A 12,866-nucleotide genomic window follows, 5' to 3' on the forward strand; every position below is an offset into this window, starting at 1 on the left:
GTGCGAACCCGATCCGGCGTGCACGCAAGCTAGATCTTCATCGTCTTCATCGACATGCCACCGAAGAAGAAGAATTCGGAGGCAGCTGTTCCGTCCGCGTCGCTTCCACCACCTCCGGAGCAAACGGGTGGTGGAGTGGACGCCGGCGCAGGAATGGGCGTCGATGAGGCTGCCCACAGTGCTGCCAAGTCCAAGGACAAGGCGGCACAGACCTCGGCGTCCATGCGCGCACCGCGTCCCTCTCAAGAGACGCGGGACCAGCAGCGTCATAGCGTTCGCAGCGCCATACGTCCGCTGACCCAAGATCAAGCTGGTGGTTCACGCGGCGTTCAAGACCAGCATGCACGCCAGCATGCTGACCCCAGCGAGGTACGGTCGCCGGGCCGGGACGCTGCTCCTTCTAACTTGGTTAGGAGTCCGAGCACGCCCCTCTCCTCGCACCGCTCACCTCTGCCGCCCGCCACCCCAGCAGAAGCCTTGGCGCGGGCCCAGCTGCTCCTGGACTATCCTCCGACGGCGGACAAGACCGACGAATGGAGGGCCACTATCCAGAGCCTCATCGGCTTCGCTAACGGCGACACTACGCAGCGACCAAGCACCTCGCTGCCACGGCAGGACTGCCAGACGCGAGCCGATGGCAACAAGACTGAGGGAGGTGCGACTTCCATGCACTCTCCACTACGAAGGCCAAAATCGCCGACTCGCCGGGTCCACCCCAACAGCGGCTCCACCGCGTCGTCGGACCCACGAGCTCGTCGCGACCAGCGCCAAGTTCTCCATGAACGACAAAAAGAAGACGCTCGAACCCGCATCGAGCGCCGAAGAGAAGCGCGACGTCAATCAAGGTCAAGGTCGGGTGCTTGCCGATGTTGGTCTCACCAACTATCCGCGACCTCAAGGTCACAAAGATGCTAGTTGACGGCGGGGCCGGCTTGAATCTCATCTCCTCCGCGGTCCTTCACAAACTCCAGATCCCCGACAGCGAGCTCGAAGAAACCGGCACATTCCAAGGAATCAACCCAGGAAGGAGCAAACCGAAAGGGAAGATCACGCTGCCGGTCACGTTTGGCAGCGAGCTGAATTTCAGAACTGAGAGGGTCACATTTGACGTTGCCGATTTTCCATTGCCCTACAATGGGATCCTTGGCCGTCCTGCGCTTGCCAAGTTTATGGCAGCCTCTCACTATGCATACAACATGCTCAAAATGCCAGGCCCGATAAGTGTCATCTCTGTCCCCGACGACAAGAAGGATGCCCTTATCTGCACCGACAAGATCTACCGAGAAGCAGGAGCCGCAGCCGATCACCACACGCTTGTCACTGAAGCTCCCGGGGGGAAGAAGAAGGCCAAGTCCGGCAAGAGTTCTGATGCCCACTCCGGCAAGCGCACCTCTTCGGAGTGCTGCGCTACCGTCGAGGACGCACCGTCGAGCTCCACCGGCAAGTGCAAGAAGACGATGGCAGCTCCACCCGAGACCAAGAAGGTGCCCACCAAGGAGGACGGCACTGGTGGTACCTTCACCATCAGTGCCACGCTCGACCCCAAATAGGAAAGCGTGCTCGTTGCTTTCCTGCGGGCAAATGTCGACGTGTTTGCATGGCAACCGTCTGATATCCCCGGTGTTCCCAGGAAAGTAATCAAGCACCACCTTGCCGTCTGTCCTCATGCGCGGCCCGTCAAGCAGAGAGTCAGGAAGCAAGTGGTGGAGCGCCAAGAGTTCATTGCAGAAGAAATCAAGAAATTGGAAGCAGTGGGCCTTGTTAGAGGGGTGCTCCATCCCACGTGGTTGGCCAATCCTGTAGTCGTGCGCAAGGCGAACGGGAAATGGAGGCTTTGTATAGACTTCACTGATGTCAATAAAGCTTGTCCCAAAGATCCATTTCCCTTGCCGCGCATTGACCAGATTGTTGACTCCACAGCTGGATGTGATTTGCTTTCATTTCTTGATGCGTATTCAGGATACCATCAGATCTTCATGGCAGAAGAGGATGAGGAGAAAACCGCATTTATCACCCCTTGTGGCACATACTGTTTTGTACGGATGCCCTTTGGGTTGAAGAATGCTGGTTCAACATTTGCAAGAGTAGTCCATGTCGCTTTTGAGCCACAGATACACAGAAATGTGGAAGCCTACATGGATGATATAGTGGTCAAGAGCAAGGACAAGGCTACCCTGATCCAAGATTTAGAAGAAACTTTTGCAAATCTGCGCAAGATCAACCTTAAGCTCAACCCCGAGAAGTGCGTGTTTGGGGTCCCTTCCGGCAAGCTTCTCGGGTTCTTTGTGTCTCAGCGGGGAATTGAAGCCAACCCCGACAAGATTAAGGCCATCGAGCAGATTGAAGCACCGAAGCGCGTCAAGGATGTGCGAAGGCTTGCCGGTTGCGTGGCTGCTCTCAACAGGTTTATCTCTAAGTCTGCTGAGCGCGCCCTGCCATTTTTCAAAATATTGAAAAAGGCAGGTCCAATGAAATGGACTCCGGAAGCGGAGGCTGCGCTGCAGGACTTGAAGAAGTACCTGTCCTCCACTCCAATACTTGTCGCACCTAAGCCACAAGAAAAGTTGCTGCTGTACCTAGCGGCAACCAATCAAGTGGTTAGTGCTGCATTAGTAGCGGAGAGGGAGGCAGACGATGAACCAGCAACCGCGGCAAGTAAATCCAGCGACAAGCAGGGGGCTTCTCCGACAAGCTCTGGTCCGGCAAGCTCTGGTCCCGACAAAGATGGATCTGCGCAGATATGCAAGGACGTGCAGAAGAAGATGGTGCAGCGCCCAGTTTACTTTGTCAGCTCCCTTCTCCAGGGGGCTAGGTCGAGGTACTCTGGTGTGCAAAAGTTGCTTTTCGGCCTTCTCATGGCCTCGAGAAAGCTGCGCCATTACTTCCAGGCACACGAGATCACAGTTGTCACTCGCTTTCCGCTGAAGAGGATACTGCAGAATCCAGAAGCAACAGGCAGGATTGTCGAGTGGGCTTTGGAACTGTCAAGCTTTGGCCTCAAGTTTGAGAGCACTGCAACAATCCAAAGCAGGGCATTGGCAGAGTTCATAGCAGAGTGGACGCCAACTCCAGATGAAGAAATTCCAGAGACGAGCATCCCCGTCAAGGAGACAAGCAAAGAGTGGCTGATGTACTTTGATGGTGCCTTCTCGCTGCAAGGCGCCGGTGCTGGCGTGCTGCTTATCGCACCCACCGGAGAGCACCTCAAGTACATAGTCCAGATGCACTTTCCCAAAGAGCAAGCAACCAACAATACTGCAGAGTATGAAGGATTGCTTGCCGGTCTCAGAATCGCAGCCGACCTTGGGATCAAGAAGCTCATTGTCAGGGGTGACTCACAGCTTGTCGTCCGCCAAGTGAACAAGAACTACCAGAGCCCGTTGATGGAAGCATATGTTGATGAAGTGAGGAAGCTAGAAGAGCGCTTTGACGGCCTACAAATGGAGCATATCCCAAGAGCTCAGAATGACATTGCTGATGGCCTGTCGAAATGCGCTGCACTAAAGTTGCCTGTGGAACCAGGGATCTTTGTGCTCAAGCTGACTCAACCATCCGTAACACCATCAACGGAGCAGAATAAGAAGAGGAAGTTGGTTTTTGGCGACTACTTTCCGGCAGAGCTTCCCGAAGCCGCCGCCAAGAAAGTCCCCAAGATCAACACCAAGGATGCTGAGGGGCAGTCTGCTCCGGCAGACCTTATGGTTTGTTCCGTCGAAGCAAACGCTCCCGGCAAGTTCTGCTCCGGCAAGCTTGCCGGGGAATATCGCGCTCCGGCAGTACCACAGGTTCTTGCCGTAGAAGCGGATGTTCCCGCAGCAACAGATATGCCTTTAGTCCTTGTTGTCGAGCCGCAAGCTCCAGCATGGGCGCAGCCGATTGTCCATTTCCTTCAGACAGGAGAGCTTCCCGAAGAGCAAGAAGAAGCTGAAAAAGTAGCCCGGCAGTCAAGTATGTACAAGTTTGTCGACAGCACACTATACAGAATAAGACTCAACGGTGTGAAATTGAAGTGCATTCGCCGGGAAGATGGACAACAGCTGTTGGCAGAGATACATGGAGGCATATGTGGTCACCACATTGGCGCAAGAGCACTTGTCGGCAAAGCATTCCGACAAGGCTTCTTCTGGCCGACAGCCCTCCAGGATGCAACTGCACAAGTAACCAAGTGTGAAGCGTGCCAGTTCCATTCCAAACAGATACACCAGCCAGCTCAAGCTCTCCAGACGATCCCTTTATCCTGGCCATTTTCGGTCTGGGGGCTCGACATCCTCGGCCCCTTCCCCCGAGCTGTCGGGGGCTTTGAGTTCTTGTATGTTGCAATCGACAAGTTCACAAAGTGGCCGGAAGTGGAACCAGTGAGGAAGGTGACAGCATAGTCAGCAGTCAAGTTCTTCAGGTCGATTGTTTGTCGTTTCGGGATCCCGAACATGATCATCACCGACAACGGCACGCAATTTACGAGCCGCACCGTCATGCAGTACGTCCAAGATCTTGGCGCCAAGGTCTGCTTCGCTTCCGTTGCTCATCCGAGAAGCAACGGTCAAGCGGAGAGGGCAAACGCTGAAGTGCTGCGAGGCCTCAAGACCAGAACTTTCGACAGGTTGCACAAGTGCGGAAGAAACTGGATCGAGGAGCTGCCGGTGGTTCTTTGGTCGATCAGGACGACGCCAAATCGAGCCACTGGCCAGACACCCTTCGCTCTAGTCTATGGAGCGGAGGCAGTTCTCCCCACGGAACTCGTATACGGGTCACCTCGAGTGCTCGCTTATGATGAGCTCGAGCAAGAGCAGCTGCGGCAAGATGACGCGCTGCTCCTTGAGGAAGACCGTCTCCAGGCTGCTGTGCGAGCCGCTCACTACCAGCAAGCTCTGCGCCGCTACCATAGCCGCAGAGTCAATGCCAGGAGTCTCGAGGAAGGCGACCTAGTTCTTCGGCGCGTTCAGTCGGCCAAGAATTCCAGCAAGTTGACGCCGAGGTGGGAAGGCCCTTATCGGGTGAAACGAGTCACTAGGCCCGGCGCTGTCCGCCTTGAGACCGAAGATGGCATTCCGGTGAGCAACTCCTGGAACATCGAGCATCTTCGTAAGTTTTACCCGTAAGGCACGGTTGTCGGACCCCGTCCGGCAACCACCTTTCTGTACAAGTCTTGCCGCTGTTGCATGTAATCCTTTGTACAGAGCCGGGCGCAGACCCCGTGCACTAGTAAAGTTCATGTGCCCCGCACATCTTGTCAGTTTCCTTATGCTATAATCCTTTTTCGCATATATTATCTGACACTTTGTGCAGCACCAGACCCCGGTAAGCGATAACGAGCCCAAGGCTCCATATCATTACTTTATTTCTCTGTCTCTTTCTCGAAAGAAGGAAGGTTCCCTCGCCCACAAGGTTTACCGGGGGGGGGGGGAAGGAGAAGATAATGGTGTGTGGGCCAGGCCGTTCAAAAAAAAGAAGTTTCTCCTTGCCGGGAAGCAGACGACAGAAAAGCTAAGTTGCTAAAGCTTGAGCAATCAGTTTTTGAGTTATTTTCCTTGAACGACCGTGCTTTGTATGGAAAACCTATGCGCGGAGGAACCAATTCACAGCTAGCTGCGCCCTTACTTCATTTCGAGTCCACTCAACAACTTAAGTGAGCTGCTAGCGCCCTTACTTTGCTTCGAGTCCGCTCAGCAACTTAAGTGAGCCGCTAGCGCCCTTACTTTGTTTCGAGTCCGCTCAACAACTTAAGCGAGCTGCAACTAGTTGCGACAAGGTTGCTTGTCGGTAGCGACCCCGCCATCAGGCTGCTGAAGTTCCGCACTCGGCGCTCGCGGCAAGGGTGCCTGCACCGGCAAGTTTCCCTAGAAAGCGTAGGGCAGGACCATACAAAGCCAAGAGTCAAGTAAAGGAAGTAACACAGCTATTTGTTGCCTAAGATAGAGTTATGTTACAAAAATAACTTGTCGCGCCTCTAATAAAGTGTTCCCATGACATGACTGGCAGCGACAAGAAAAGAAGAAAACGGACAGCCTAATCTACGCGACCGCCGTCAACCCTTTTGACCTCGTTCACCCTGTCGACGATGGGTGCGACGAGGGCCTTAAGTGCGCCAAGATCAGCGTCCGCCGGCAGCTTCCTAAGGACATTGGTGAGGTTAAGGCCCGGATTGCGGAAGGCCACCTTCACCAGCACCTTCTCCAGAACTCCGGCACAAATCGAGCGTGACTCGTCGGCCAACTGCTTTGAGATCCGTTCCCGGAGTTGCTGGAGCGCTGCCGCCACGCCTTTGAAGAACAGAGTGAGCTTGGCGCGGGGTTGGAGGTTCTCGTTGAAGGAGTACCCGAAGCCTTCCACCCCCAATTGCACCAGCTCCTCTTCGATGGCTGCAGCAATGTCCATGAGGCCCTCCGTCCAGAGCTCCACAGTATCTCTGAGAAGATTCTGGGTTTCGGCGGCCCTCGCCAGCAGCGCCTCGTTGGCTTCGATGTCCTTCTTCAGGTCTGCCTCCCGTTTCTTGGCGCTGTCCAACGTCTCCGTCAAGGTGGCCAGCTTCAGCGTCGGATCGGCATTGGAATCCTTGGTGGCGCTCAATTCCTTGCCCCTCTCGGCGAGTCGGCCCTGCAGCTCACCGTGGGCAAGGGCGTACTTCTCGCGCTCTAGCTTGAGGGCGGCAAGCTCTTCGCCACCAACCTTCAGATCAGTTTCTAGCTGCGCCACCTTTGCCTCCAATTCTTTCTTGGCGGCCTCGGCGGCCGCAGTCGTATCCTTTGCCTCTTGGAGCGTCCCGCCAAGTGCCCGTTTGCGCGCGGCAAGCTCCTCCTCGTGGCTGTCGAGGTTAACTTTCCGCTGAGTCAGCTCGCCTTCTTGCGCGTACAGCTTCTCGCCGGTGAGCCGCTGCTGCTCTTCAGCTTCGGCCTTCTCGAGGAGGAAGGCCTTCCGTTCCTCGGCAAGCTGCTCCCGCTCCTTCGCCAAGGCCCGGAGAGTTTCTTGACGAAGACCCCGGAGCTCCTCCGCACGCTTCTCTATGTCCACGCCCGCCCTCGCGACAAGCGCTTCCCGGGACTCCAACTTAACCTGGCGGGCGCGGTAGAGCGCCAGCAGCCTCCGTAGCAACCGCTCCTCCTCAGGCTCGCCGCTGCTGCTTCTCGGCGAGTCGACGATCGACAACCCTGCGGAGGCAAGCACCTCCCCATCCAGAGCTTCTCCTTCCACCGGCGCCCTGGAGCTCGACGTCCAAGGGAGCTTGATGAAGATGCCCTCGCCAGCCTTCAGATAGGCGCCGGACTGGGGCTCCTCAGAGCCTGACGCTGCGGTAGCGGCGGAGGGATCGGCGGTCGGTGCAGCGCCCGACGCTCCTGCGGCCTCAGGGCAGTCAGTGCGATCGCCAGATCCCCCGCCAGCTTCTTCGACAGCAGTCTTGGCGGCCTCTTCGCCGGCGGGCACGTTAGCGCCAGCTCCTTCTTCGGTGGCCGCGGCATCATCAGTATTGCCGCGCGCGTCTTCTTCGCCGCCCGCCTCGGTCTCCATCGGATCCATGGAGGGCGGGTCTGACGACCAAAGAAGAAGGAGAAATCAAACAAGTGTACGAGAAGAGAAATCAGCAGAAGACTACAAGGAAAGTTTCGGGCAAAAAGGGCTACCTGTGCTAGGATCTGCCGTCGTGACCTCCACCGCTGGTGGATCGTTAGCGCTGTCCCTTGCCGGAGACTCCTCCCTTGCCGGAGGCTCCTCCCTTACCGGAGGACGCTCCCTTGCCGGGGAGTCCGCCCTTGGCGGCGTAGTCGAAGCAGACGACGAGTCGGAGGAGATCACCACGCCCTCCTGATCAAGCTGTTCTGCTCCTGCACAAACAAACCAACGATCATATGTCAATAAAGGAAAAAGGCAACCATGCGCACCCAGGAGCAGAAAGTAAATCATATGCTTACGCTGGGGGCTGCGCTGGGGGCTGCTCTGCGAAGTGATGGCTGGGTCCGGCAAGGTGGTCTTGGGCGCGCCTCCTGTCGTCGCAGTGGGCTCGTCCTCGATGACCACCACCTGAGCCTTGGCCCTCTTCGCCGCCCTCTGGGCCAGAGTCCTAAAAAGGAGAGCCCAGGGTGAGTCAGATTTGATGCAAGACAAGATCAGCAAGTTGAAGAACTACAAGAACAAGCAAGGGAATCTTACTCCTCTTCCTCTTCCTTGTCGGAGCTGAGCGCGGAGAGGTCGAAGTCCGGCCCACCTCCGGCGCGACGAGGTAGAAGGGTGGGATCCCTTGGCCGCTTGGCGGGAACTGTGGCGCCAGCCCGAGACGACCCCGCCCCAGTTGCCACTGCGACGGGAGGCGCACCCGCGGCGACCGTACTTACCGCGGTGGAGCGCGTCGTGCGGCACTGTGGCTGTTGACCAGCTTGCCGCCCTGCTGCCTCCCCGATCCTGCTGAGGTGCCTTCTTGGCTGCACTGGGGGCTGCGTTCCGGGTCCTGCTCCCGGCAAGCTCCCCGGAAGTGGCGGGCCGCTCGTACCCTCGGCGGGCTCGTTCGACTCGGCGTCGGGCGCGGCGAGCTCTTCTTCCTCTTCGGGCTGCTCCCGTTCGGCAATGCTCATCGCCAATGCCGCGTCCGCTTCCTCCACGGTGAACCCGAATTCACCCGCGGCCGCAGCTGCCGCCGCCTCTTCCGCCCTGGTGGCGATGCGCTCCATCTCTTGCTCAATGGTGTCGCGGGTGAGGAGTTTCTTCTTGTCAGCATTGACCGCCACCTCTACTAGGCTGTCGAAGAACTGCTGCACGACATCGCCGGCGGGCTCTTGCCAAGTTGGAGCAATCCCGTGCGAGTCACACAACGGCATCATTGCGCAGATGCGGTCGCGCGAGGAGTTGTTGCACAAAGGAACGACGCCTGCCGGCAACCTGAACCACTCGGGATGCTGTGGGTCATGCTTGAATATCTCCTTAAGCATCCCGTCCAACTCTATAACGGTGAAATTGAAGTTGAGGCCTGGGCGCAACCTCATTATATCTGCCGGGCCTCCAAATTCCCAGGAAGGTCTCCCCCTCGCCTGCAGAGGGGCGATGCGCCGGCGAAGGAAATCCGCGCCGACAGCTCCTACAGTCAGCCCGGCAAGCCTGAGACGCAAGATCCGAGTGGTGGCGATCGTCAGCTTGTCGTCGTCCGCGGACAGAGCGCTCTAGTCGTTGCCACGCACTGCTGGGGCTTGGCGCAAGGCGGTGAACGGCTGCAGGCTCTCTTCTACAACCCAGCACCAATCAGCTCTCCACTCGTCCCACTTGCTGCGGAGCTCCCCCTCCAGATAGGTCTCCTTCTTGCCGGCCCGCGAGATCCAGGCGATCCCACCGGCAAGAGGTTCCCCTCGCTCAACACGAGGCATAAAGAAATGGCGGAAGAGAGCTACGTTGGGGTGGACTCCGACAAAGTTTTCGCATAGATGGGCGAAAACTGCCATGGTCAGAACGGCGTTGGGGGTAAAATCAAGGAGGTGGAGCCCATAGGTGTTCATGATATCACAGAAGAAATCAGAGAATGGCGGGCAGAGCCCGCAGTAGAAGAACACGGCGAAGAAAGGATATCCGTTAGCTGGAGCTGCTCGCGAGGCGACGGCGGAGAGTACCTTTGTGCGCGGATGCGCCCGCATCTCCGTCGACCAGAAGAGATAGTACCACTTCCTCAGCTCCTCTGCGGAGAGCTCGGGGGGAAAGTGGCCCGCTCCTTCCGCAGCTCCTCAAGCCGCTGTGCTTCGGTCGACTTCACAGCCTTCGCGGTCGCGGCCTTCGTGGCCTTCCCCTTCCCGGGCTTCGGAGGCATGGCGGAGGCGGTGGGGGAGATCGACGGCGCTGGTGGCGGCGGCGACGGGAGCGGAGCGCTGCTCTCTTTCGACTTTAGAAGCGGAAGAGGGCGGCGGAGGTTTCTGAGATTGCAACAGCAGTTGGCGAAGATGGAGGAAATGCCCCTGTTCCCCCTGCTTATAAAGAGGGACGGGGCGGACGTTTCGGCTTAGCCCCACGCACGCCTCCCACGATCTCTCCCACAACGCCGCGTCTGACGTGTGCCGTTCTGGGCGTGCGCGGTGAGAGCGGAGTTGGATTCGGCGTGACCTAGGCCGCGCGTGCCCGTGCACTGTTTTGGGCCTGGCCCAACAGCGCTCGGCACCGTGTATGGCCCAGGCCCGGGGGCTCCTGTCGGTGTACTAGAGTAGGGGTACCCTATTACCCCGAACTCGTGCACGGGCAGTTGCAGCGCCCCGCGGCAAGGCTTGCCGGGTGACCGCCAGGACCCTCCGTGGTTCCCTTGAAGACCATTCAAGAACAAAGTACTCAAACCAAGGCCCCGGCAAGAGGAGCTTGCCGGGAAGGCCAACCAAGGCCCCGACAAGAGGAGCTTGCTGGGAAGGCCAACCAAGGCCCCGGCAAGAGGATCTTGCCGGGAAGAGACAAGACCCCGGCAAGAGGAGCTTGCCGGGAAGACCACTCAAGGCATACCAAGAAAGCTTGCCGCGACGCGCCCTGCGTCCCGGCAAGATCTGGCGAGCGACAAGCTTCCGGACGCGACAAGACGACAGCCCCGGCAAGGAGCTTGCCGCGGGAAACCCCTACTTCGTGCCCGCGCTCCAGCTCACCTGCTAACGTGTCGCTCTGGGACTCTCCCAAGCACACGTGGCGGAAGGCCGTGCAGCTAGGGGTACGTGGTGGTAAGCAGAGATGAAGAGAAGCCCATCGTGGCAAACGGTGGCACTCCTAACGGTCACTTTTTGCACTGTTTAGGAGACTCAGACAGGCATTTAATGCCCTTGTCCCCTGCCGTCAGAGTTAGGTAGGGCGCACTGTATCCACAGTAGCGGTAGCTGCACCTACCACATCCTTTTCCATTTTTACCCTTCTAGTCTACGTTGCCACCTGTGGGTGACCCCTTGAAAGTATAAAAGGAGGCCCTAGCGCAACGTAGAGGGGGTCCCGCGATTCGGGAGTTCAGAGGGTCCCGCGATTCGGGAGTTTAGAGGGTTCCGCGATTCGGGAGTTCAGAGGAACACTCTCACGCTCAGTCTGGCAGCGTCCATCGCTCTTGAGCAAGAATCCAATATACACAAACAAGCAGCAGTAGGGTTTTACGCATCCGTGCGACCCGAAGCTGGGTAAAAATCGCCCCGCGTGCACTGCCTCGATCCGCTCTTTGTGCGCTCTCCGCCCCCCACCGAACCAAAAGGGGCCCTGTCCCCATAGGTGTTGGCGGGAATCAGCATCGCCCCGGACACGTAGTCCTCCCGATAAGTAAGAGTGTCGAACCCAGCGAGGAGCAAAAGGAAATGGCAATCGGTTTTCAGTAAGGTATTCTCTGCAAGCACTGAAATTATCGGTAACAGATAGTTTTGTGATAAGGTAATTGGTAACGGGTAACAAGTAACAAAAGTAAACAAGGTGCTGCAAGGTGGCCCAATCCTTTTTATAGAAAAGGACAAGCCTGGACAAACTCTTATATAAAGCAAAGCGCTCCCAATGACACATGGGAATTACCGTCAAGCTAGTTTTCGTCATGCTCATATGGTTCGCGTTCGTTACTTTGATAATTTGATATGTGGGTGGACGGGTGCTTGGGTACTGCCCTTCCTTGGACAAGCATCCCACTTATGATTAACCTCCCTCGCAAGCATCCTCAACAACGAAAGAAGAATTAAGGTAAAACTAACCATAGCATGAAACATATGGATCCAAATCAGCCCCTTACGAAGCAACGCATAAACTAGGGTTTAAGCTTCTGTCACTCTAGCAACCCATCATCTACTTATTACTTCCCAATGCCTTCCCCTAGGCCCAAACAATGGTGAAGTGTCATGTAGTTGACGTTCACATAACACCACTAGAGGAAAGACAACATACATCTCATCAACATATCGAACGAATACCAAATTCACATGACTACTTATAACAAGACTTCTCCCATGTCCTCAGGAACAAACGTAACTACTCACAAATCATATTCATGTTCATAATCAAAGGGGTATTAATATGCATAAAGGATCTGAACATATGATCTTCCATCGAATAAACCAACTAGCATCAACTACAAGGAGTAAGCAACACTACTAGTAACCCACAGGTACCAATCTGAGGTTTTGAGACAAAGATCGGATACAAGAGATGAACTAGGGTTTGAGAGGAGATGGTTCTGGGGAAGATGTTGATGGAGATTGACCCTCTCTTGATGAGAGGATCGATGGTGATGACGATGGTGACGATTTCCCCCTCCCGGAGGGGTGTTTCCCCGGCAGAACAGCTCCGCCAGACCCTAGATTGGTTCCGCCTCGAGACGGCGGCGCTTCGTCCCGAAAGCTTCCTTATGATTTTTTCCAGGGCAAAAGACACCTTATACCAGAAGATGGGCATCGGGGGGCTTCCAGGTGGCCCACGAGGTAGGGGGCGTGTCTAGGGGGTAGGGCGCGCCCCCACCCTCGTGGACAGTGGGTGGCCCCCCTCTGGTGCTTTCTTCGCCCAATATTTTTAATAAATTCCAAAACTGACTTTCGTGGAGTTTCAGAACTTTTGGAGTTGTGCAGAATAGGTCTCTAATATTTGCTCCTTTTCCAGCCCAGAATCCAGCTGTCGGCATTCCCCCTCTTCATGTAAACCTTGTAAAATAAGAGAGAAAAGACATAAGTATTGTGACATAATGTGTAGTAATAGCCCATAATGCAATAAATATCGATATAAAGCATGATTCAAAATGGACGTATCACTCTCAAACCCGCGGATTTTGATCTCTTTGCTCGAAGCTCCGTTTCCGAAACTGTTTTGGGGGATTGTTGCTTGGTATGTGACTCCTGCATTGGTCCAATTAGTTTTTTGCTTTAGTGGTTTATATTTTGAATAATTAGTTACTCTTGTTGCTGCTATAGATGAGC

This window comes from Triticum dicoccoides, chromosome 3B, assembly GCF_002162155.2.
Source record: "Triticum dicoccoides isolate Atlit2015 ecotype Zavitan chromosome 3B, WEW_v2.0, whole genome shotgun sequence".
NCBI classification, from domain to species: Eukaryota; Viridiplantae; Streptophyta; class Magnoliopsida; order Poales; family Poaceae; genus Triticum; species Triticum dicoccoides.